A 22,657-nucleotide genomic window follows, 5' to 3' on the forward strand; every position below is an offset into this window, starting at 1 on the left:
TCTTTGGGAACTTAATATTATTTGTTTCAGATACTTACATTCTTTTAGCTAAGTGTTACAGATTGCAGTGAAAGAATAGTTGGTGGGAAATATTTTTCACGTGTCAAAGCTAATGTTTAGAGCACAGAAAACAACCAGCAAATGTCTCACTCAGTGTCCTGATGACACTGCCTTTGTTAAGTCTAACCTTTTAAATTTGGTTTTAAGCAGATGCTCTGGAGTTAGTCATATGATGAATGAATTCATAAATGACTGTATTTTATGTTTGGATGTCTCTACACATACCCTCAATGGGCCAGGGTTGCTGTAGCTGTTCTCTATAAGGACTATACAGATTTATGCTAAATAATTAATTAGCATTTTCTTCAAAATACTGAAATCATCAAAACTACTTGCTAAAATCTATGGACTCTCAATTCTTTTTGCTCAAACAATGAATCACGCTTCCCTTACGGCTCTTCCAATTTTACTCACCTCTAAACACCCAATTTGCAGGTTATAATGAGATAACACAGTTACACACGTGTGATGTATTTTTTCTCATATGTTGTATACTTTTCCTCTAGAACTATATAATCTTCATTTGCAATGGCTACAAAATATTTAATGGAGTTGATATAACAATTTTTTGTCAGGTTTATCTGTCTTCCATTGAAATAAATGAGTTAAGGTCTATGATCGGTGCGTTTTGTCTATTTCTCCTTATGTCTCCTTAGTTTATGCTTAATGAAAGATGGTACGATTTGATGCATAGATATGTGTAACTGCTGTATTTCCGTGGTGTTCTGTGGCATAATAAAGTGCCAGCTTTTGTCTTATTTAATACTTTGGGGCCTGAATTTTACCTTGTTTTATATTAGGATTATGATGACCCCCCCCCCCCACAGACACACACAGTTCATTTTTCTGCTGGTGTATCTTTGTCTATGCTTTTTTTGATTCAACAATTCTGTACATTACTCAGTGCTCATCATCATACTCTAAATCCCCTTCCCCTACTTCACCCCTCCTCCCACCCACCTCCTCTCTGGCAACCATCCATTTGTTCTCTACATTTGAGAGTCTGGTTTTTTTGCCTCTTTTTTCCTTTGTTCATTTGTTTTGTTTCTTAAATTCCACATAGGAGTGAAATCATGTGTTACTTGCCTTTCTCTGTCTGACTTATTTCACTTAGCATAACCCCCTCTAGGTCCATCCATGTTGTTACAAATGGCTTTTAGTTTTAGTTTTTCTATTTTGCTTTGTGATTCAGTCTGAAGATCTTTTTCTTCTAATGGGAGAATTATATTTACATTTGTTAGTATGACATGTGTTTGGTCTCAGTTTTGTCATATTTTATACGATGTTTTCTGTTTTTAGATGCTGCACTGTAGCAATTCCTGGTCACTTTTTTCCCCATTTTAACATCTTTGGAATTGGGATGTGTCTTACAATTGATGGTGCTTTGTGGTTTCATTGGCAACAGTGATGATTAAAATAATAGTGATCTTACAATCGATACAATCTTCAGATCTAATAAAATTTGGTATATATTTTAATATATAATATGATGTATTTTCTCTACGTTTTATTGCAGTGCTTCATCTATTAAGGAAGATTGTATTCTGCTTATCTCTACATTTATATGTTTATATAACACCTGTAATGCCTTCTTTGTCTTGTCTAAAAAGCGAACAATAGCATCAGCTTCTGTCTCTTCTTCCTTCACCTCTTCCTATCTTTTCCTACCCAATTTTAGTCAATAATACTGTTTTTCTTATAGTTTATCTTTTTATTCTTAAATATTCTTAAATTTGGACAACGCGATTTGTCAGCATTAAAGACAAGGCAATCCACAAACTTACTCCATCTTATTTGTTCATTGCCAGGGCATACAATTACATTATGTATCATTTAGCTCTCTCTGTTTAACAAAACACCTCAGAATGGAGAGGCTTAAAGCAGTGAACATTCATTATTTGTCATAGTCCTGTGGGTTGGCTGAGCAGCTAGCTCCTCTGGGCCAGCTTGGCCACATGGTCTAGTTAAGGGGTTGACAGCAAGATTGGTCCTGAGGGGTCTCACTCAGGGGTCTGGCAGTGGCTGGATGTCAGCTGAGGCAACAGCAATACACCTCTAATCATCCAGCAGGCTAGCCTGGGCTTGTTCAGATGGCCACAGAAGGGCTTCCAGCAGCAAGAGAGGCAAGTCCCAACACCCAAGTGCTTTTCAAGTCTCTGCTTATACTACATCTACTATCACTCCATTGACCAAACAAGTCATGTGGCCAAGCCCAGAGTTGGTGCAGAAGAGAGGCCATTTTGCACGGTCTACCCCACACTCTATTCCATTCATCTTGTCCCCTTCTTTGCTTTTGCCTTATGTCTCTTGTCAAATATTTCCAACATTCAATCCTTTTGTGAAGTTTCCTCTGCCATCTCTTGGCTGGTTGGAACTCATCCTCCAGTGGTTCCCTGAAGAGGGTCTCATGAGCTACCTTCTTCCAGTCTGCACAAAGGCACTGTATATGCTGGCTGCAGCCAGGGCCTGAGTCTGAGAAGGAGAAGGATGTGGCTAGAATATAGAGGCTGGGGATCAGCCTGCTCATCTGGCCAAACTTCCGTTCCCAGGCTGCTATATGTTATTCAAAGTCAGCTGCCAACCCTTGGGTCTCACTGGATGCAGACAGACTTTTTCATATCCAGGAGCCAGAACTGAGGTCTCAGAGGCCCTAAGTGGAATTTACATTCCTGAAGGGGAGCTGGCATCCTCACCCTGGGGCCCTAGAAGGGGTCCTTCCCACGATGTGTCAGACTAGACTATTGTTCTAGTTATTTACTTGCTCCCCGGTACAAGAGTAGACATCCACACCTGTTGCTATGTAACATCCACCCAAAAGGAGCCAGGTATAGTTTCCCATCCTTTGACATGCTTTGGTCGAGGGGATGTTGGCAGATGAGATGCAAGCAGAGGCTTGAAAGTGCTTTGCGTGGTTGGGCTTGCCATCTTTGCCTCTGTCATATTCATAAGAAGAACATTCTTGGGGAGTCCGTTGGCCCAAAGAAAATGAGAGACATGTAAGCAGAGATGCTCCAGCTGACTCACAGACCGGAAGTAGGAAGGAGAGCTGCCCCGGCTGCCACAGCCTGGGGCAGGGACACCTGCTGAGCCTAGATCAGATCACCCCAAGCCAACCTGCAGTAATAAATATAATACTGGTTTAAGCGACTGAGTTTTGAGGTGGTTTGTTATGCAGCAATGTTATCACTGCAAACTGACACATGTCAGAATTTCGTTTGTGAGTGTCAGTGTCCCTGGCAAAACCCTCGAGAGCCCCAGTGAAAAAAGGTGACCTACTTTCCGGCTGGAGCCACCTCCCCTCTCAGGCTCAAGCTGGAACTGCTCCTCCCACAGCCACTGAAAGCTGGTGACTGAATTCTGCCCAAGGATTAGCCAGGAGCCACACAAACAATATGGGTCTCCTGTCTTCTCCAAATTCTCTTATTCCTTACTACTCCTAGACTCTAAAGTATCTCACCGCTCTCAGCACAGTGCTAAAGATTCAGAAGTCCTTTAATACCTATTATTTGAATAATCAATGAATACATTAGAAGGTCATTTTCTGAAAGTGTTACGTGAGTTAAAAGGTCCACCATTTATTGTATCTAATACACTTAAGTACACCACTGATGTTATGAATGAATAAGCAAAGTTATATTTCAGTGGAATTTGATTTTGATTGCATTTCATTTAAAATCTAGCTCTAGGGGCGCCTGGGTGGCTCAGTCGTTAAGCGTCTGCCTTCGGCTCAGGTCATGATCTCAGGGTCCTGGGATCGAGCCCTGCATCGGGCTCCCTGCTCAGCGGGAAGCCTGCTTCTCCCTCTCCCACTCCCCCTGCTTGTGTTCCCTCTCTCATTGTGTCTCTGTCAAATAAATAAATAAATAAATCTTAAAGAAAAATAAATAAAATCTAGCTCTAGTATCCTGACACTGACACACATGTTAAAGGGCTGCTGGAACCCTCTGGCAAAAGAGGGAGTAAAATTCCTTTAAATCTCCTCTAGCCCTTCCAAAGTTGGTGCTAAGGGAAACCTGTTTGGCCTAAAAGGAAACTATCCCTTGCACTAATATACTTGCTTAATCACTCAGCAGAATTAAAACTGGATTCTTTGCTGCTGTACTTCTCAGAACTTTTAATATGCTAATGCACATTGTAGAGTTCTGAGTGGGGAATTAGCAGGCAGCATTTCCTAAGCCAACTTGGCCCCGGAACCCTGAGAACTTTTTGTGCTTAGGGCATTTGTATGATTAATATCAGCCCATGGAACACAGTTTGAGAAATTCTGCTCTTTTCCAATGACCTACAAAGTAATAAATCATTTTGTCAGCTACACAGTTATATTTAAATCCCACCTTCCTGGACCTAAATTAACTACCCCCTCCCCCCCCACTCCTTGGTAACCTTTTCATGGCTCTAGCACACTTGAAGGGAATAAAGGATCAAGGCAGGGGGCGGGTAGGAAACCACTAAACAGGTCAGAAATAATTACAGCGAAAACGCTTTTTTCAGTTGAACAAAGTCTCACAGGTCTCTAAAAGAGTCCACGGTTATCTCGCTATTCACCCCCAACACTGGGTCTTTGAGGGAAGCTTGTGACTGGGCCTGCACTAATAAGGAAAAGTTTTGAAGTGTTCCAAGGAACGCTGGATTTTTTTTGGCACCGGCCAAGGTTACAGGACACCCTTTAACTCTTATTGGTAAAAAGCGGTATCTTGCGTCTTACAACCTGATCATATGCCACAGCTGCACGTGGACTCACTTGGAGTATAACAAATTTGCACACGTTCAACATTTAACAGACACCTGCCCTCAGAAGTCACAGTATTTCTGCAGTGAGCTCCCGGAAACCAAAGGGGAAACACTGAATCGATCGTGGCAAATCACATTGCACCAAAAACTATGTATGTGCGTGCTTCGGATTAAATGGTATCCAAATAGAGCACTATTTTCCTCAATGGTACTCGGTTTAATTTAGTTATTTCAATATAAACAAACACAAAAATAAAAACGAGAATGAAAATACCTCTAGCCCACTTGGCCCTCCAGTGGTCACTGGAACAGCACTCATGATCTTGTGCTCACATGGGTTGGGTTCTAAAGTCTGCACGTATGGAAAAAATCAGTGATAGTCCAAATTGCCCTTAAAAGTCTTAAATTTTTTCTAAGGTGCATGACACATGGTGTGTGCCCCTCAGTGAGATCCACCCAGGCCAAGAACTAGAGGCATTCTTCATGAAGAGAAAAATAATGCTATCAAGGGACATCATGGAAGTCTCCAACGAATGGGACATCATGTCTGAATCTTGGACAAAATACCCAATATGGTAAAATTATTTTGTTTCCCCAAATAATATATCGGGCTTTTTTGCAATTCTAAATAACATTACAGAGTGCTTTTTATTGGACACCTGACAAAATGATGCTAAATTGAAGTAGAAAAAGTTATATAAGGATAGTCAAGAAAATATTGAAAATGAAGAGAAACTTATCCTAGCATGAGTTAAAGAATATTATAAAGCTAGGGAAATTAAAGTATTATGTTGCATGACAGGATAAACAGACAGCCCAGTAGGAAAAAAGAGAGTACAGAAATGGACAGAAGTAAGTAAGGAAATTTGATATGGGAGAAAGTTAGAATTTCAAATCAGAACACTCCAGATGGAACGATCAATAAATAGAATTGGAATAACTAACTCGACACTTGGGGAAAAATAATAATAAATCTGGATTCCCACGTCATTCTTGACACCAAAATAAATCCCAAATGGGTCAAAAATTTAAAGATTTTAAGTAGACAAAGCCATAAACACACTAGAAGAAATATTGATGCATTTTTAAAAATATCTTGGGATTGGGGAAAAACATTTCTAACCATATTGCAAAACCCAGAAAACAACAGAACTTTTAAAAAATCCATAAAGTTGAAAGACAAAGGGGGAGAGGGAGAATATTTATAATACATTACAGGGAAAAAAATTAATGTTTGATATCATTTCTATCTCAACCCTCAAATAAGCCAATAATAAAATAAAGCAAACCCATACAAGGAAACTAGGCAAAGAAATTGGGCAAGAAAAGTTACAAAAGAATACAAATGAACAGTAATCATATGCAAAGATGTTCAACTTTGTTAACAATACAAAGCAAAAATAAAAACAAGAGAATAATTCTCGCCTAACAGAATAGAGCAGAGGAAAGATCACAAAGGCTGGCGCTGGCCAAGATGTAGACGTTGGGTGCTCTTACACCCTGTGTGTGCAGGCTGCTGGTAAAAACCCTGAGGGTAAAGTATGCACACGTTAACAATATCCAATGGGAAAAGGACAGTTTCTTCAACAAATGGTGCTGAGAAAACTGGATAACAATGTGCAAAATAAAGAAACTGGACCACATTCTTATACCACATAAAAATAAATTCAAAATGGATTAAAGATCTAAATGTGAGACCTGAAACCATTAAAATCCTAGAAGAGAGCACAGGCAGTAACTTCTTTGACATCGGCCATAGCAACTTTTTTCTAGATATATCTCCTTGAGGCAAGAGAAATAAAAGCAAAAATACACTATTGGAACTATATCAAAATAAAAAGCCTCTGCACAGTGAAGGAAACAATCAACAAAGCTAAAAGGAAACTTATGGAATGGGAGAAGATATCTGCAAATGACATATCCAATAAAGGGTTAGTATCCAAAACATATAAAGAACTTATACAACTCAACACCCCAATTTAAAAATTGGCAGAAGACACGAACAGACATTTCTCCAAAGAAGACATGCAGTTGGCCAACAGACACATGAAAAGATGCTCATCATCACTTATCATCAGGGAAAGTCAAATCAAAACTACAATGAGATACCACCTCATACCTATCCAAATGGCTAAAATCAACAACACAAGAAAAAAACAGGTAGGTGTTGGTGAGGATGTGGAGAAAAAGGAACCCTCATGCACCGTTGGTGGGAATGCAAACTGGGGCAGCCACTGTGGAAAACAGTATGGAGGTTCCTCAAAAAATTAAAAATACAACTACCCTACAATCCAATAATCGTACTATTGCGTATTTACCCAAAGAATAAAAAAACACTAATTCACAGGGATACATGCACCCCTATATTGATAGCAGCATTATTTACAACAGCCAAAATATGGAAGCAGCCCAAGTGTCCGTCCATCGATTGATGAATGGATAAAGAAGATATAGTATGTGTGTATATGTATATATTCCATTCCATACATGTATGGAATATATCTCTGGGTATATATCTCACAAAAAAAGAATGAAATCTTGCCATTTACCATGACATGGGTGGAACTAGAGAGTATAATGCTAAGTGAAATCAGTCAGTCAGAGAAAGACAAGAGAGAGAAACCAAGAAACAGAAAGAAAGAGAGAGAAACCAAGAAACAGACTCTTAACTATAGAGAACAAACTGATGATTAACAGACAGGTGGGTGGGGCGATGGGTGAAACAGGTGATGGGGATTAAGGAGGGCACTTGTGATAAGTACCTGACGTTGTATGGAAGTGTTGAATCACTATATTGTACACCTGAAACTAATAAACACTGTATGTTAACTAACTGGAATTAAAATAAAAACTTTAAACAAACTACAAAAAATTATAAAACCAAAAAAAAGTATGCACACCTTTTGCCCACGAAATCCCATTTCTAAGAATCTATCAGAAGAAGAAAATTATTAGAAGCTCAAAAAGCTGCATATATAAGGAAATTCATCACCATATTTACAATTGCTAGACAAGAGAACAGAAAAAAAGAAAAGAACTGAAATGGAACGAGAGCAGTGGGAAGCAGTTACACATATTCTGGTATACTCCCCGCACCACACCATGCAGACGCCAGCAGTGATGATCTATGTCACTGACATGTCTATCAACTGTCAAAGCACCAACCAAGTTACAGAAAAGGAAGTGTGATTCCTTTTGGCAAATAGTGTGTACATTTATCAAAACAAGTACATGGCATTGTTGTCTAGAGCTACGCTTGTCAAAAGGCTTTTGTTGTTGTTATTCTTTGCAGTACAGTTTCAATTAGTTTACTGTGATTACATAAAATTTTCCATAACCAATGTTTTCAAAAGAGAAAAAAGTCATGACTAGATGGGCAAGGAAAGCCGAGAATGTTTTTTAAGGTAATGAAGGGGCATTTGCCCTTGCTGGTGGTAAAGCATATTCTAAAGATGTGACCATTAGAACAGATTGGTAATGCTGCAAATGCAGGTGGAGATTTGAAATGCAGAGAGCTAACAGAATGCTGAGGAAGTGATCCAGTTACATAGGGAAGTTTAGCTTATGACTAAGGTGGCATTACAAATTAGTAAGAAAGAGATGCGTTCTGAATAAACTGTGGTGGAGAAACTACTGCATCATTGAGGGCAAAGAGGGGCACTCTCCTTTCACACGACTGATCCCAGAGGCATTAAAATTTAAGTGTAAAAGCCAAAGACAAAAGACGACTAGAAAACACAACAGGAGGATGTTTGTGCAGTCTTTAGGTGTGTGTGTCGGGGGACGCATCTTCTAAGTATGTGAATCCCAGAGGCCCAAAAGAGAAAAGATGGATAAATTCGATCACATAACAAATTTAAATTTCTATAGTGAAATGTACCATAAACAAAGTTCAAATACAAATCTCACGCACGAGAAAAATAGAGTATTTACTATCAGTACTACAAACTCTGTCTGCAAAGATATAACCAACACCTTAACTGTGGTATCTTTATTTCCTTCTATAATGTTTTGCATTTTCTTGATTTTTGTTATTGAATATAATACTTTCATAAATGAACAAAAAACTTTTTATTTTTTTATATTTTTTAAGATTTTATTTATTTATGTGTCAGAGAGAGAGCGCGCACAAGCAGGGGGAGCTGCAGGCAGAGGGAGAAGCAGGGTCCCCCTGAGCAAGGAGCCTGATGTGGGGCTCAATCCCAGGACCTGGGATCATGACCTGAGCCGAAGGCAGACGCTTAGCCGACTGAGCCACCCAGGCGTCCCCAAGAAACCCTTTTTAAAAACTAAAACCAAAAAATGTTGGGAGGAAATAAAATTATTCATAAAAACTTTTGAAATAGGGGATGGAGAGTAGAATTTTCTAACCTTAAAGGTTTTAAAGGAAGGAAAGAAAGTCCTTTCCTGTGTGGGGCCAGACTTTCACATCCAATGGCATCCTTGAAATCTCCACTTGGGCATCTTGTAGGCAAACTTCATCCCAGCACAGTGCAACTTCTTGGCTCCCACACCCAGAGAGGGTGGGGGAGATCTAAACCCCAACTACCAAAACAAAATGAAGTCAACGTATAACTTTTTAAATGAGTCCATCAAGACATAACGGGGTCTGCTGTTTTTTGCTAAAAGCTCTTTAGTACTGTCATCACTTGGAAGGAAAAAGGGCAAGAGGCAGCCATGTCCCTTCCTCCTTGAGGACCTGGCCCAGAAGTCGCGCACCCTCTGATCTGTCACATGCCATTGGCCAGAACGAAGTCACGTGACTGTGCCTAGCTTCAAGGGAGACTGGGAGATGCTGTCTTCACTCTGGGAAGTCATGTGCCTAGATGATATTATTCTGGGAGGAGGAGAGGCTGGGTATGGAAGGATCAATGGTCTCTGGCGTCAATAGAGCATAGCCTGCAGTGCACAATCTCATCTGTGTAAAATACACTGCCCACACTCACACACGCACGCACCTTGATGGATGGGAAGACACAAAAATATTGGGAGTGTGGGGACTTTTACTCACTTCCTTGAATTTTTTGGTAATGATCAAATATTTATAATGGGCATATTTTTCAGTAGCTTTTTTTCCCCAAAATGAACAATAGAAATTAAATCTAAGGTCAGAGACTTCCTCGTGAAAGACATATAAGCCATCGGAGGCTCTGGGTCTGGGCTGGCTCTTCAAAGCTGTCCCCGAGTGAGGGCCTTTGTACACCCTCAACAACCAGTCATGGGATGCAGGCTGCCCTCAGGGAGGGGGGAACCTTGACCCAGACACCTCCTCTGGGTCTAGAGCAATTCCAGGAGGGGACTGAACTATGGGCCCTCAGCAGCTAACACTCAGTTGGTGGAATCAGTCAGTGGGAGGTATCTCTGTGCTGGAGAGGGGAATCTCAGTGGTGGACAAGGGCATACACTATACCAGGGACAGATACGAGGCATGGCCTAGAACCAGAAGAAAGAAAGAAAGGAAAGTCAGAAATATTATTTTACACATACTACGTGCCATGTGTTTGTCACTAAGCATGTTACCTTCTTCAATTCAATAGTCTTGCAAGCTGAGTGCTTAAGTTCACAATTTTTATATGTATGGAAACTGAAGTTCAAGGATATTAGGAAAACTTGTCCAAGAAGAGACAATAGAGAAACAATAGAATGAGGATTCAAACCCAGATGGGATATTTTATTGCAAAACCACTTTCTACCCCAGCATTAAGTCATGAAGATTGAGACCTTGTTTGGTTTGATTCAGATGAAAATTGCTAGCGGCATCACAAAAGACTTTTAAAACTATGTTGGCGGGGTGCCTGGGTGGCTCAGATGGTTGGGCGTCTGCCTTCGGCTCGGGTCATGATCCCAGGGTCCTGGGATCGAGCCCCGCATCGGGCTCCCTGCTCAAGTGGGGAGCCTGCTTCTCCCTCTCCCTCTGCTATTCTCTCCACTTGTGCTCTCTGGCTCTATCTCTCTGTCAAATAAATAAATAAAATCTTAAAAAAAAAAAAAAAAAAACTATGTTGGCAATGAGAACAAAGAAGGAAAAGTTCTGGTATAAGGAAATGGTCGTGAAAACAAATTAATAAATAGAAGAGGGGCGCCTGGGTGGCTCAGTCGGTTAAGCATCTGACTCTTGTTTTCTGCTCAGGTCATGATCTCGGGGTCCTGGGATCAAGCCCCGCCTCGGGCTCCCTGCTCAGCGGGGAGCCTGCTTCTCCCTCTCCCTCTGCGCCACCCCCCCGCTGCTCGTGTTATCTCTCTCTCTCTCTCTCAAATAAATAAATAAAATCTTTAAAAAAATAAATAAATGCAACATGTGCTCTTGCATTGGGGGAAATTTTATAAAGGGCAACATGAGGGCTTAGGCATAAAGTCAGTATGGATTGTAGGTATGGTAACAGTTTTGTTACTGATATTAAATTTTCTAATTTTGATAATCACACCATGGATATGTAAAATATATTCCTGTTCTTAAAATTATATGCATAAGTGTTTAGGGGCAGAGGGTCATGATATCTGGAGTTTATTCTCAAATATTCAGAAAACAATTATATGTAGAATAAAAAAAGTATCTATGTATTATATATATATATCGAGAGAGAAAGTAAATGCAGCAAAAAGTTAATAACTGGTGAACCTAGGTGAAAGATATATGAGAATTTATTGTAATATTCTTGAAACCGTTTTGTGTGTTTGAAATTCTTTCAAAATGAAAGAAGGAGAAAGACCCCCAAGACAGGAGAACCAATAGGATAAGAGAGTCTCCAGCCTTCCTAAAGGAACTCAGATCTGGTAAGTCTCCAGATGGGCAAGTGTTGCAATTGATAAAAAGTGGATTATGATCATTATCGATTAACAAACTTGAAGTTGATCCTCGGTAAAATTCTGGAATGTATTTTCAAACGGATGGGCTAAGAACATTTTAGAAAAGATTGCAATCTCTAGCAGTCAGTATGAACTCCCCCACAAAAACAAATAAATATATGCAAATTAGGTCAAGCTAAGCTCATTTTCTTTTGTAAAGTAAATTAAAGAAATGATCATCTGCACAGGGTGTCCTGATTTTGGCAAAGCTATTGACTAAGTTGTTCATAACATCTTCACGGATCAGAAGACAATACAGCCCTTGCAGGCATTTTTACGGCAACCTGAACACCACCACTCACAATGAAGACTGAATCTCCTTGTGGGTAGGGATGGGGTCGTGGATTAGTTTCTAGGGCTGCTGTAAGAAAGCATCACACGTTGGTGCCACTGCAGCATGAAATTTATCTTCTCGAAGTGCTAGAGGCTGGAAGTCTGAAATTAAGGGGATGGCAGGGGCAGCAGGTTCCTTCTGAGGACTGGGAAGGATCTATTCCAGCCCTCTTTCCTTGTCTTGTAGATGACCAACTTCACTTGCATGGGCAACCACACATACATGTCTGTCTCCAAGTCTTCCCCCCCCTTTTTTTTAGATTTTTATTTATTTATTTATTTGCCAGAGAGAGCAAGTAGAAGCAGGGGGAGCAGCAGAGGGATAGGGAGAAGCAGGCTTCCCGCCGAGCCGGGAGCCTGATGTGGGGCTTGATCCCAGGACCCTGGGATCATGACCTGAGCCGAAGGCAGACGCTTAACCGACTGAGCCACCCAGGAGCCCCCGTGTCTCCCTTTTTGATAAGGATACCAGTCATATTGGATTAAGACCCACACTAATGACCTCATTTTAACTTAATTACCTCTGTACAGACTCTATCTCAAATAAGGTCAGATTCTGAGTTGCCAGGGAGTTAGGACTCCCATATATGAATTGGGGGGACACAATTCAACCCATATAGGGACTCCAGCTGACAGTGGCCCTGCCGAGGGCCCCGGGGTCTTCATCTCCTGGCCAGCCAGAAGGAAAGGGATGCTGAAAAGGGTACATAGCCGGTTTGTGGGTCAGGCCCATAAGGGGTAAATCTTACTGCTCACGTCCCATTGGAGAGGATGAGGGTGCATAACTTTGAGGAAGGGTGGGAAGTGGAGTCTAGTTCCATGTCCAAAAAAAAGGGGGAAAGGATTTTGGTGGGTAGCTGTGTGTCATGGACCAACTGGAAGCAGAGACACTGAGTGCAAACCAGCACTTACGAACGAAGGACAATAGTTCCTCCAGATTGGAAAATGGAGTTCTGAGTTAGAACAATTTGAGAAATGCTGTGTTCCATATCCCTTATTGGAGAATCAGAATGCAGAATGAAAGGTTCTGATGAATCCTGCAGTAAAGATGCAAAGCATTTTGGGCGCCTGGGTGGCTCAGATGGTTAAGCGTCTGCCTTCGGCTCAGGTCATGATCCCAAGGTCCTGGGATCGAGTCCCACATCTGGCTCCCTGCTCCTTGGGAGCTTGCTTCTCCCTCTGCCTCTCTCTCTCTCTGTGTCTCTCATGAATAAATAAATCTTAAAAAAAAAAAAGATGCAAAGCATTTCCTAAACATTCTTGATTCTGGATCAATGATGTGACTATGGGTCTGGGTATGATGCACGCTAAGACCCTGTGGGGCACACCTGAGAAACAGGTGTGGAAGAGGACCTCAGCGTAAGTTAAGAATATGTTCAGATAGAAGCTTTAAGTCTCTGTAAAGCCAAGAACCGAGAGACATCCTTGGAAAGGTGGAGATCCCAAGTGTCAGAGAGGTGGAAGGTTATGGGATCAAGGGGGAGGTGGGAAGGAACCAGAAACCAAAGTGGCACAAGCACCTCCCCATCTCCCAGACCTACTAAAGACAGCTGTAAAGGAAATGACAGAGTGCTGTCACTCATGCATGTCGATGCTGTCTTCCGCCTGACGCTCCTGCGGGGGCTCTGACTCCGTCTCCAGCAGGTGGCGGTGCCAGTGATTAGTGGGTCGTGTGAGCCTTGCCGTTTGCATAATGCCTCCTGCCCAGTTCTCATTTAATCCGCACGCCACCTGAGAGTGTGTGTGAGGAATAACAGGGCGGTGCCACTGGCCGGTGAGGGATGTGGCCACAGAACCCCACCCCCTCATTCCATATCTGTTATACCAGCTGCTTCATCATCCTACTGGTTATTTTCCCTTTGCATCTTTAGATAGTCCCCAATTGTGAGGAGAGGATCTCCTGTGGTCTTTTCTTGCTAGAGTTTAACAGAGCAAGGCTTTGTGACACTTTGCTAGACATCCCCCACCACCTCTTACTGAACCACTAGATGAAGGACAGCTACCTTGATGGTCTGAATACCTGCCTTAGGCTTTGCATCAGCAAAAGATCATTTCTATTATGTTAAGCCATGAACCACTGAGGCCTCTTATTATGGTGCCTAACTCACACTGCCCCATTTGCTTCTTCATTCCCTGTAATTCTGCGTGAAGGAAAAAGAAACTTCATTTTTCGTTAGGGAGCTATCCAGTCAAATTCGTTGTTAGAGCAGCAAAACCTATATACCTGAACTTACACAGTGTATAAATAGTGGTCACCGCATAATAATGCAACAGACGATAATAATTAGTTATACCTGTGTTGAGAAACTACTTGCTTAAAAAGCAAGATTTAATGATTCATATACTCGGGATTTGAGGATTTCATTGCTGGGGAACATGAAATAATCTTGGGGTATGGAGAGAAATTTGGCTTCCAGAAAGTTCATGATCTTTGAAAACCCCTCAGCTCTATTAGATGTAGGGTGCAGCCTTGAACACCTGCAGGCTGAAGGCTGGACTATCTGAGCACGGTTTATTATCACTGAAGGGGGAAAGCAGGGCTGAGTAGCTAGAGAACTCCCTTCCCGATGCTTCCCTGTGACAGATTCTGAAAGCGGAAGAGCCTCTGGAAGAAATATGGTCCATATCTCTGCCTCAAGACAGGATATGATCAATATTACCAGGAAGAAATGGCTTTCGGTCCCATTTTCAAGATCTTTGGGGAAAGGAGTTTCCAGTGAATATCACATGCCTCATCAGGGAAAATGACGTTGAGTTACTTTACAGTTTATCAAAGCCCTTTTACACATCCGTTTGCTCTCCTCGCCCATCCTCCTAATAACTTGGCTGTGAGGTAGATGCATTTTCACTTTGCCTTTATCCTCCAGGAGTCTGAGTTACAGGAGACTGTGAGGTCTTCAGGAGCGGTGCCAGGTTAGGATACTGGGTGTCCCATTCCCCAGTCCCATTTTCCTGTCACTTACCAGCCTTGCCTCTCAGTCATCCAAATCAGTGAACGTTCCCTGACCATCTATTCTCCGGAGGGGCTGAGGCAGCCACGTGAATGCACCACAGAGGTGAATAGGACAGAGCCCTTGGCCTCCGGGAGCTTTCTGGCTTGATGGGAAACTATGACAAGTGTGGACACATGCTACAGAACAAAGCTCTGTAGTGTGAACACCATGTGACAGCCACAGGCAACAATGCTCTGAGCCCTTCAGACCAAAACAGCCAATGAGGATATCAAAATGAAGGTGTTGCAACTGCTAGAACCCTCACCCTTTCCACACGCACAGGTGCTGAGCCCAAAGCTGCAGGCACAAATACCCTACACACACACACACACACACACACACACACACTTACCTCTGGCCCCGTCTGGTCGTGGTGGCCTCGTTCCTCACAGCCCACAAACCTCAGCGGGGGAGGGGGGTGGCAACACGTATCCCAACCCTCCAACTATGAGAGCTGGAAAGTATAAAAACACTTTTTTCTTCAGATTCCATTTCTCAGCCTCTCTCAAAGTCAGGGTGTGGAGAGGTGACCCGGCTTCTGTCAATCAGAGGTACCCACAGTTCACCTGGAGGTGGAGGAGAGTCAGGTCACCTGGAGGTGAATCAAGGTCCTCTGACAAGCTCTGTGAAGGGAGAGTATGAGGCAGCTGTGGAAGTTTCTGACGTCCATGCCCTCACGGGGCAGAGCAGCAGGCGACAGGGGCATTTCTTCCGACTGTTGCCCTGGGACACACTGCCCCCAGTGCTCTAACATCCAAGCCTGCTTCCGGGGCATCCCACACTAGCCAGACTGAATTCCACTACCCGCAACAAACGGTTCTGACCCGCTTACTTGTTCACTCCCTAAGAATTATTGAGCACCGCCTTTGTGCCAGGCACTTTTCCAGGTGCTGAGGATCCAGCAGTGAACAAGAAAGACATACTCCCCACCCCTCAGGGGGCTAACATTCAGGATGAGAAGAGAACCAGCTACAGACAAAAGACATAAATTAACGGTGTGATAACTTTGGTTCTTGTTTCTTACCTCTCCCTTTCAAGTTGCTCCTTGTTGCTTGCTGAAACTCAAGTTGAAAGAAGAATCTCTAGGTTCCCTGAATCCTGTCCCCCATAGGGTGACAAACCACTTCTGCTGATGCTCAATGCTTCTGCACCAGACTCTGTGGGTGTCAAGCCCTCCATTTCCACAGTCCACAAACTACAGTGTGGGTGAAATACTACTTTATTAGTGTCAACACGTTCTAGTTGAAGTTCTCATGCCACCAGGATGGCCAAACCTTCCCTTTCCCCAGAGTCACATCTAAGTTCTGGGGGGGGGGGGGAGGGGGGTCTAACCAACACTGGAGTCAGGCCAAGGGGCGTGCCTTGGCTTGCTCAATGTCTGTCATCTGTCTGCACTGACCCACAAGAAGTCCATTGCCCCTAGGTCCTTGGTCTTGCCAGAAGCTCCACGTACCTGTCTGCACGGGCCTCTCTGGTTCAGTGGCTCTCTCTACCACTGGGGCCCCAGGAGGATAGGCAAGCCTCTGGAATGGTTACCTGAAGCCCTCGCTGGCCAAGATGCTATGGAGTTATTTTCTCTCTTTGGGTTCTGGCTGCCAAACCACCCCACACTTAGTCTGGCTGAACAGGGCATGGGTCTTCTTTATTACTTCTCCTCCAGAGACTTCCCTGTTTCTCAGTTGGGGAAAGGGGTACTACGGGAAGAAGATCCATTACTGTAATTTAGGTTTCCTCCCAAATGTATTACAAATGCCAATAATTCATTTCTTTCTTGAAAGAGCCGAGGCTTCTGGAATCAGAAGAGAGCATTTCCATTCCCCACCTGCCAGGTTTTCTGAGGTCCTGATTCCTACCCCCCCCCCACCCCTGAGGCAATGACCCTAGAGCACTTTCAACTTTGAAATGGCATAGAGAAGCAAAGCATCATAAGGAAAATATATGATGAAGGAAGGAGGGTGGGAAGAAACAGATAATATTTCAAAAATATCACTCCATAGACAAGAAGATATAGCAGAAGAACTACAGCAGGAGAGTAAGAATGAAGACCACGAAAAGAAAGCTGCTACCACTGGTGTGTATCCATTTGTCATTCTGTGGCAGGCTGTTTTTTTTTGGGGGGGGGAGGCGTGTTAAATTAAGTTTAAAATAATCAGGTTGGTTGTTCATTTTTTCATTTAGAAGCCTGGTTTTCCCTAATCAAGGAACTGCTCAAGCCAAGTGATAGATAATAGTTCAAGATAGGAACCAGTGTCAGGAATAGTAGTTCAGATGTGTGTACTTTTCCTTTAAAATGTGGCAATGTCATGGGGCAGAAGTGGATATGTGGGGAGAAAAGTGATTTCTCTATTAAGGAAAAGCTGCTCAGAGGCAAATCACAATCGAAGGGAGCCAGGCACAGGGTAGATTAGCTTCAAGGCGCCAGAAGGAGGTATAAATTAAACCAAAACGGCAAAATATACCCAAAGGAATACAGGAGAAGCAACTCAGCATTGTAAGAAAGTGAAGGCTAAAAATGAAGCAGTAAGTCAATTCTGAGTAAAGTACATATTCATATATAATCTATTCAAAAAGCATGTTCCCTAAAACAAGTTTTGGGTACATCAGTATATTTGATAATATTAATCCGTCATTAATCATCTGGCAAATCATCTGAGAATCAGCTAAAGTCCCTGAGAGCCCAACTTCCAACTTAGCCTCTCTACCCACAGGAAGCCCTAGCTCTTGACACCATATTTCACTTCCTCTAGAAACAAATGAACAAGGGGAAATAAAGTAGCCACATGGGAAATCAAATAGTCTTCAGAGCAAACGGAGAAAGATTCATTAGCTTAGCACAATCATCTGGTAAACAAAACCAGAAGCAGGAATAGAATCAGGTGTAGAAGGACCTAAATGGGGCTCACAGATCAGGAAATGTTTGTGGGAAAGGGAGACAGGAGTTTTATCAAACAACTCTAATATGTACATGTAAATATAAATGCATGCAAGGATTGACATGAGCTTCTAAAATGCTTTAAGGAATTTTATTTACCAACATGAAATGTGTTTTGTTTTAAATATGGTATGTGTGTAGACACATACGCACACGCATGTGCATGCACACACACACACAATGGAATATTATTCAACTTTTAAAAGGAATGATAAATGGATAAATCTTGAGGACATTATGCTAACTAAAATAAGCCAGACATATATGGACAAATACTGTATGATTCTACCTGTATGAGGCACCTGAAATAGGCAAATTCATAGAGACAGAAAGTGGAATAGAGGTCTCCAGGTGCTGGGAGGAGAGGGGAAGCAGGGGAGCAAGGGTGGTAATTGGGAGTTAATGGGTACTGAGTTGCTGTTTGGGAAACTTTTTCTTTCTGATGACGAAATTCTGGAAATGGTTAGTGGGGATGGCTGCACAACATTGTGAATGTATTCAATGCCACTGAATTATACACTTAAAAATGGTTAAAATTTTGGGGCACCTGGGTGGCTCAGTCGGTTAAGCATCTGCCAGGGTCCTGGGATCAAGCCCTGCATCCGGCGCCCTGTTCAGCAGGGAGTCTGCTTCTCCCTCTCCCTCTGTCCCTGCTTGTGTTCCCTCTCTCGCTGTGTCTCTGTCAAATAAATAAATAAAATCTTTTAAAAAATGGTTAAAATTTTATGTATATGGTGAATGGTAAATGTTATGTATATTTAACCACAATTTAAATAAAGGAAAGAGGGAAGCAGAAAAATCAGTACCAAGTGCAATCTAGGAAAGACTCAGCTCTGTTTCCAAAGGCTTTGAAGATGGAGGAAAGGGCCATGAGCTGCAGAGAGAATGAGTACAGTTAATAGAAGCTGGGAAGGCAAGGAAAAAGATTCTCCCCTAGGGCCTCCCAAAAAAAAAAAGTGCAGCCCTGCAGACACTTTGCTTTTACCCCAGGGAGACCAGTTTTGGACGTCTGCACTCCAGAATATAAGAAATAAATTTGCATAAGATAACAATTTTTTGTTAACACAAATTTGTTTTATCTTAAACCGGCTGACCTAATACTACTGCCTTATCCACCCAGTAGATATTGTTACACTTCCCTCCAGGAAACATTCCTCTTCCCTGCACCACCCCAAACCTGGGCATTACTCATCAGTCTTTTCTCAGGCTTACAGGGGACCTCCCACTTGAGGCCGAAGGTCATGGGGCTGCTGGTTTTTCCAGGTAGACTTGCCAGACGTAGCAAATAAAAGTACAGAACCCAAAAGAAGCAACAACAAGCACCCACATTCCGTTAAATGTGAATTGACCATGCAGTATTTGGGACATATACTTAAAAACTGTTGGTTATCAGAAATTTATATTTAACTGAGCATTTCATCTGGCAACCCTATTCCCTGGCCACATTCAGTGAGCCCACACATACTGGGTTTTGGTCGTTTGCATTTTTTAAAAAGATTAAGCGGATAGATGTGTCATTTATAGAAATCTGATTTCCAGATTCTCTTTAAAACTATGTCCTCGCCCACTCCGGGCGGAGCTTCCGCCGCCCTGGCACGCGGGCCCGCGCGGGAAGACTAGCGCAGGCGCAGAGCGGCCCGCGGGCCCGCAGATTGCGGATTGCCTTCGCAGAGCCGCTTGGACGACTAGCGCAGGCGCAGAGCCGCCCGATCCCGGGCTCCCGCGGCGCCGAGGGCAAGCACCTGTCACTTCAGAGGAGCTGCCAGCGCCCCCCGCCCCCTCCGCAGGGCGCGGGCCCTCGGTCCCCTGCGCTCCCAGCGCGGTCTATTTATATCACCAGGCCCGCACAGGCCCATATTGGGCAGTGCCCGCTGGTCAAGCCCGCTAGCTGCCCCGCCCCGGCCAGCCTGGCCCGGTCCGCGCGGCCACGGGGCCAGGTCGCGGCGCCATCCCTGCGGCCTCTGCGGAGCCAGTGGGGCCGTGCCTCAAGCCGGGGGTCAGCAGCTTGTAAGTAACGGTGACAGAGGAAACGCGGGCCCCTGTCGAGGGCTTTGTCTTAGCTCTAGGGCCAGGCCAATGGAGAAAGGTCGAGGGCCGGAGTTGGGGGCAGCCTCCCGGCCCTTGGCACTTGTGGGACCCACTGCGCTTCCCTCCCGTCGTCATGGGGCCGGCTCCTGCCTTCACAGCTCAGCCCAGCCAGTCGCTTCCTCCTCGAGACCAGCTTTGCTCAGCCAGGAGTCTCTTCCTTCTTTAATGTGGCAGTAGTCACCGTCCTAGCATTATCTACGTTAACGTTTGCCTCCCTCACTAGACTATAAGCTCCATAAAGGGAGGGACCCTTCTGTCTTTCCCTTCCTGGCTGTCTGCCTAGGGCCTTGAATAGTGCCTGGCACTTTAAAAAGCTTCAATTAGCATCGAAAGTATCCCCAGGCAACTCTCTTAACTTTAAAGCCAGGAATATAATTATGCTGCATTCCCCCCCCCCGTGATTCTTAAGAGGAACTAATGAGCTACTGCACAATGCATATTAAAGCACTTTGAAAAGTATAAAGTGCCCTGAGAATGCAAAACAGTGTGAACTCCTCAAAGGAAAGCAAAAAGGAAATTTGTCTTTTTTAGCTTTATCACTTATAGGCCTGGCCGTTATTAAACACCTAGGGTATGGGATGGATTATTGCTATTAAGTGAACCAGGTGTTTTTCCATACTAGTGGGAGACTCAAAGTGCATTTAAGGTAGCCATTTCCTAACAGTGTCTGTGCAAGGTTGTGATACTGAAGCAAAATAAGGTGAGGGGATGGAATGGTGAAAAACAGAGGTCACAAATAAGTGGCTGGAGGGTAACTAAAAAGGCGGGGGGAGAAAAGCAACAGCGTGAGAATTATAAATGAGGACTGACACTCAGGATAATGGGGGCTGGGGAAAGGAGATAAGATGTGCCATCTGAGAGGTGGCAACGGTCTACTCAGGTCAAACACACTGTTGTCACCATGGGAATGAAGGCTCCAATGTTGCCAAGCCTTCCATTTTTTTCAGTAGATGTTACAATGTTACAGTTGCATGTTAACAACTACTTTGCAAAAAAAAAAAAAAAAAAGTGTGAGCAGCCAATTTGTGATCTCTGGCTTCAGTTCTCTAAAAATTGGGGCCGAATCCCTGAGAGCACGTGGTAACTGGGAATTAATTTTGAAAGTAGAAGTGAAGTGAGAAGTGGGTGTCACAGTGCATCAAGGAAATCAAGTTAAGGATTCTGGGTGATTTGCTTGACTTGAAAAAACATGAGCAACTTAAAGAATCAAGCACAACTTTTAAATGTAGAAAAGAATCTTCAAGATAATGGTTTATTAACATGCATGAAACAAGAAGAAAAAAAAAGGTTATCATGAAATTGTAATTTAGGACAAAGCAAAACATTTAGTTGCACAGACCTTATTGAGCAGCCCTAATGTAGCAGGCATCATCACAGACAGATGTTAAGAGTTTGGAAGTGACTAAAACATGAGCCCCCTACCCTCAATGTGCTCATTATTGAAAGGGGAGGCAGGCAGATGCAACAGTCACTATGTTCAAGGTACAGGCAAGGAAGGGCAGAGAAGGCTTCACAGGGGAAGTGATGTCTAACTGAATTTGGAAGAGCCACTTGTATTTCTTCAGGTGGAAGGGGGAGAAGGATATTCCAGACAGAACACCGTGTGTAAAGGTAACATACGCATTAGAATTGTTAGTGGTTCAGTACTACTAAAAGACTGAAGTATAAGGAAGGAAAGCCAGGAGATGAGGTAGGAAAGGTGGGGAGATGCCAGATTGTGAAGGGCCTGGTGATGTTTGAATGAGGGGTGGTGCTGGTGACAATAGGCTCAGGACACATTTTTTTATCTTTATTATTGAAGTATATGTGACATAATGTATCAGTTTCAGGTGTACAACATAGTAATTGGACGATTTCAGACATTGTGCAGTGCTCACCACGGTAAGTGCAGTTCTCCAATTGTATCCCCTCCTTCCACACTTCCTCAAGGCAACCCTATCCTGAATTTGATGTTTTTTATAATTACCCTTCATTTCTTTATATTCCACCAGAGTTGTATGTATCCTTAAAGAATATATAATTTTTAAAACTTTTTTAAAGATTTTATTTCTTTATTTGGCAGAAAGAGCACATTTATTTATTTTGTCAGAATATATTGTCTATATTTACTCTATTAGAACATAATTATTTTGCATATTTTAAACATGAGCTCAATGGTTTGTAGCATCTATTCGTCTGCAGTCTTTTGCATAGATTATGATGTTCGTGAAATTCACGTTGATACATGTAGCTCTAGTTCATTTTTTGTTTATGCTGTGCAGTATTCTCTTGAGTGAATATCCTCCAGTTTATCTGTTCTCATGTTAATCAATATTTAGGTTATTTCCACATTTTTGCTATTTCAAACAGTGCTACTATGAATTTAAACTAGTTTTGACTTCAGCAAAACATGGAAGCAAGCTCATGTATCATTCATTATGTAGGAAAAGTAGCAACTTTAAAGATAATGTAAAGATTATAATATTAAACATTATAAAAGCAAATCCTTGGCAGCTTAAATTAACATTTTTATGCCACATTAAAATTTGTAGCAGTCCATCTCTCAAAACTAAATATACTGGACATGGGTATAACTGCATTTTGGATTTGCAGAGTAATTAGGCTTTATTCTTGTGATTTGTATTTATCTTTGCTACTCATTTTTTCTCTATTATTATGGGTACTATTAATATGA

The 22,657-nt window shown here is 42.6% G+C and overlaps 1 protein-coding gene and 1 long non-coding RNA gene across 4 annotated transcripts in view; one reads left to right on the forward strand and one right to left on the reverse strand.

Annotated features, from left to right (window-relative positions):
* The window catches only part of LOC118526962 (uncharacterized), a 79,180-nt gene that overhangs the window by 21,281 nt on the left and 35,242 nt on the right, over positions 1-22,657 (reverse strand). Inside the window, exon 2 of the long non-coding RNA XR_013448684.1 lies at positions 15,316-15,529. This is a non-coding gene — a long non-coding RNA (uncharacterized LOC118526962). The remainder of the gene's footprint in view (positions 1-15,315; positions 15,530-22,657) is intronic.
* Positions 19,544-22,657, forward strand: part of KBTBD12 (kelch repeat and BTB domain containing 12) — a 70,690-nt gene continuing 67,576 nt past the window's right edge. The window contains exons 1-2 of one of the 3 annotated variants that reach the window (XM_078074351.1): positions 19,544-19,902; positions 21,807-21,864. The gene's annotated coding sequence lies outside the window, so the exon portion shown is untranslated. Of the gene's footprint in view, positions 19,903-21,038; positions 21,865-22,657 lie in introns of those variants that run through there. The other 2 variants (XM_036078502.2, XM_078074353.1) reach the window with 2 other exon arrangements.

The sequence above is a fragment of the Halichoerus grypus genome, chromosome 1 (assembly GCF_964656455.1).
Source record: "Halichoerus grypus chromosome 1, mHalGry1.hap1.1, whole genome shotgun sequence".
Classification (NCBI taxonomy): Eukaryota; Metazoa; Chordata; class Mammalia; order Carnivora; family Phocidae; genus Halichoerus; species Halichoerus grypus.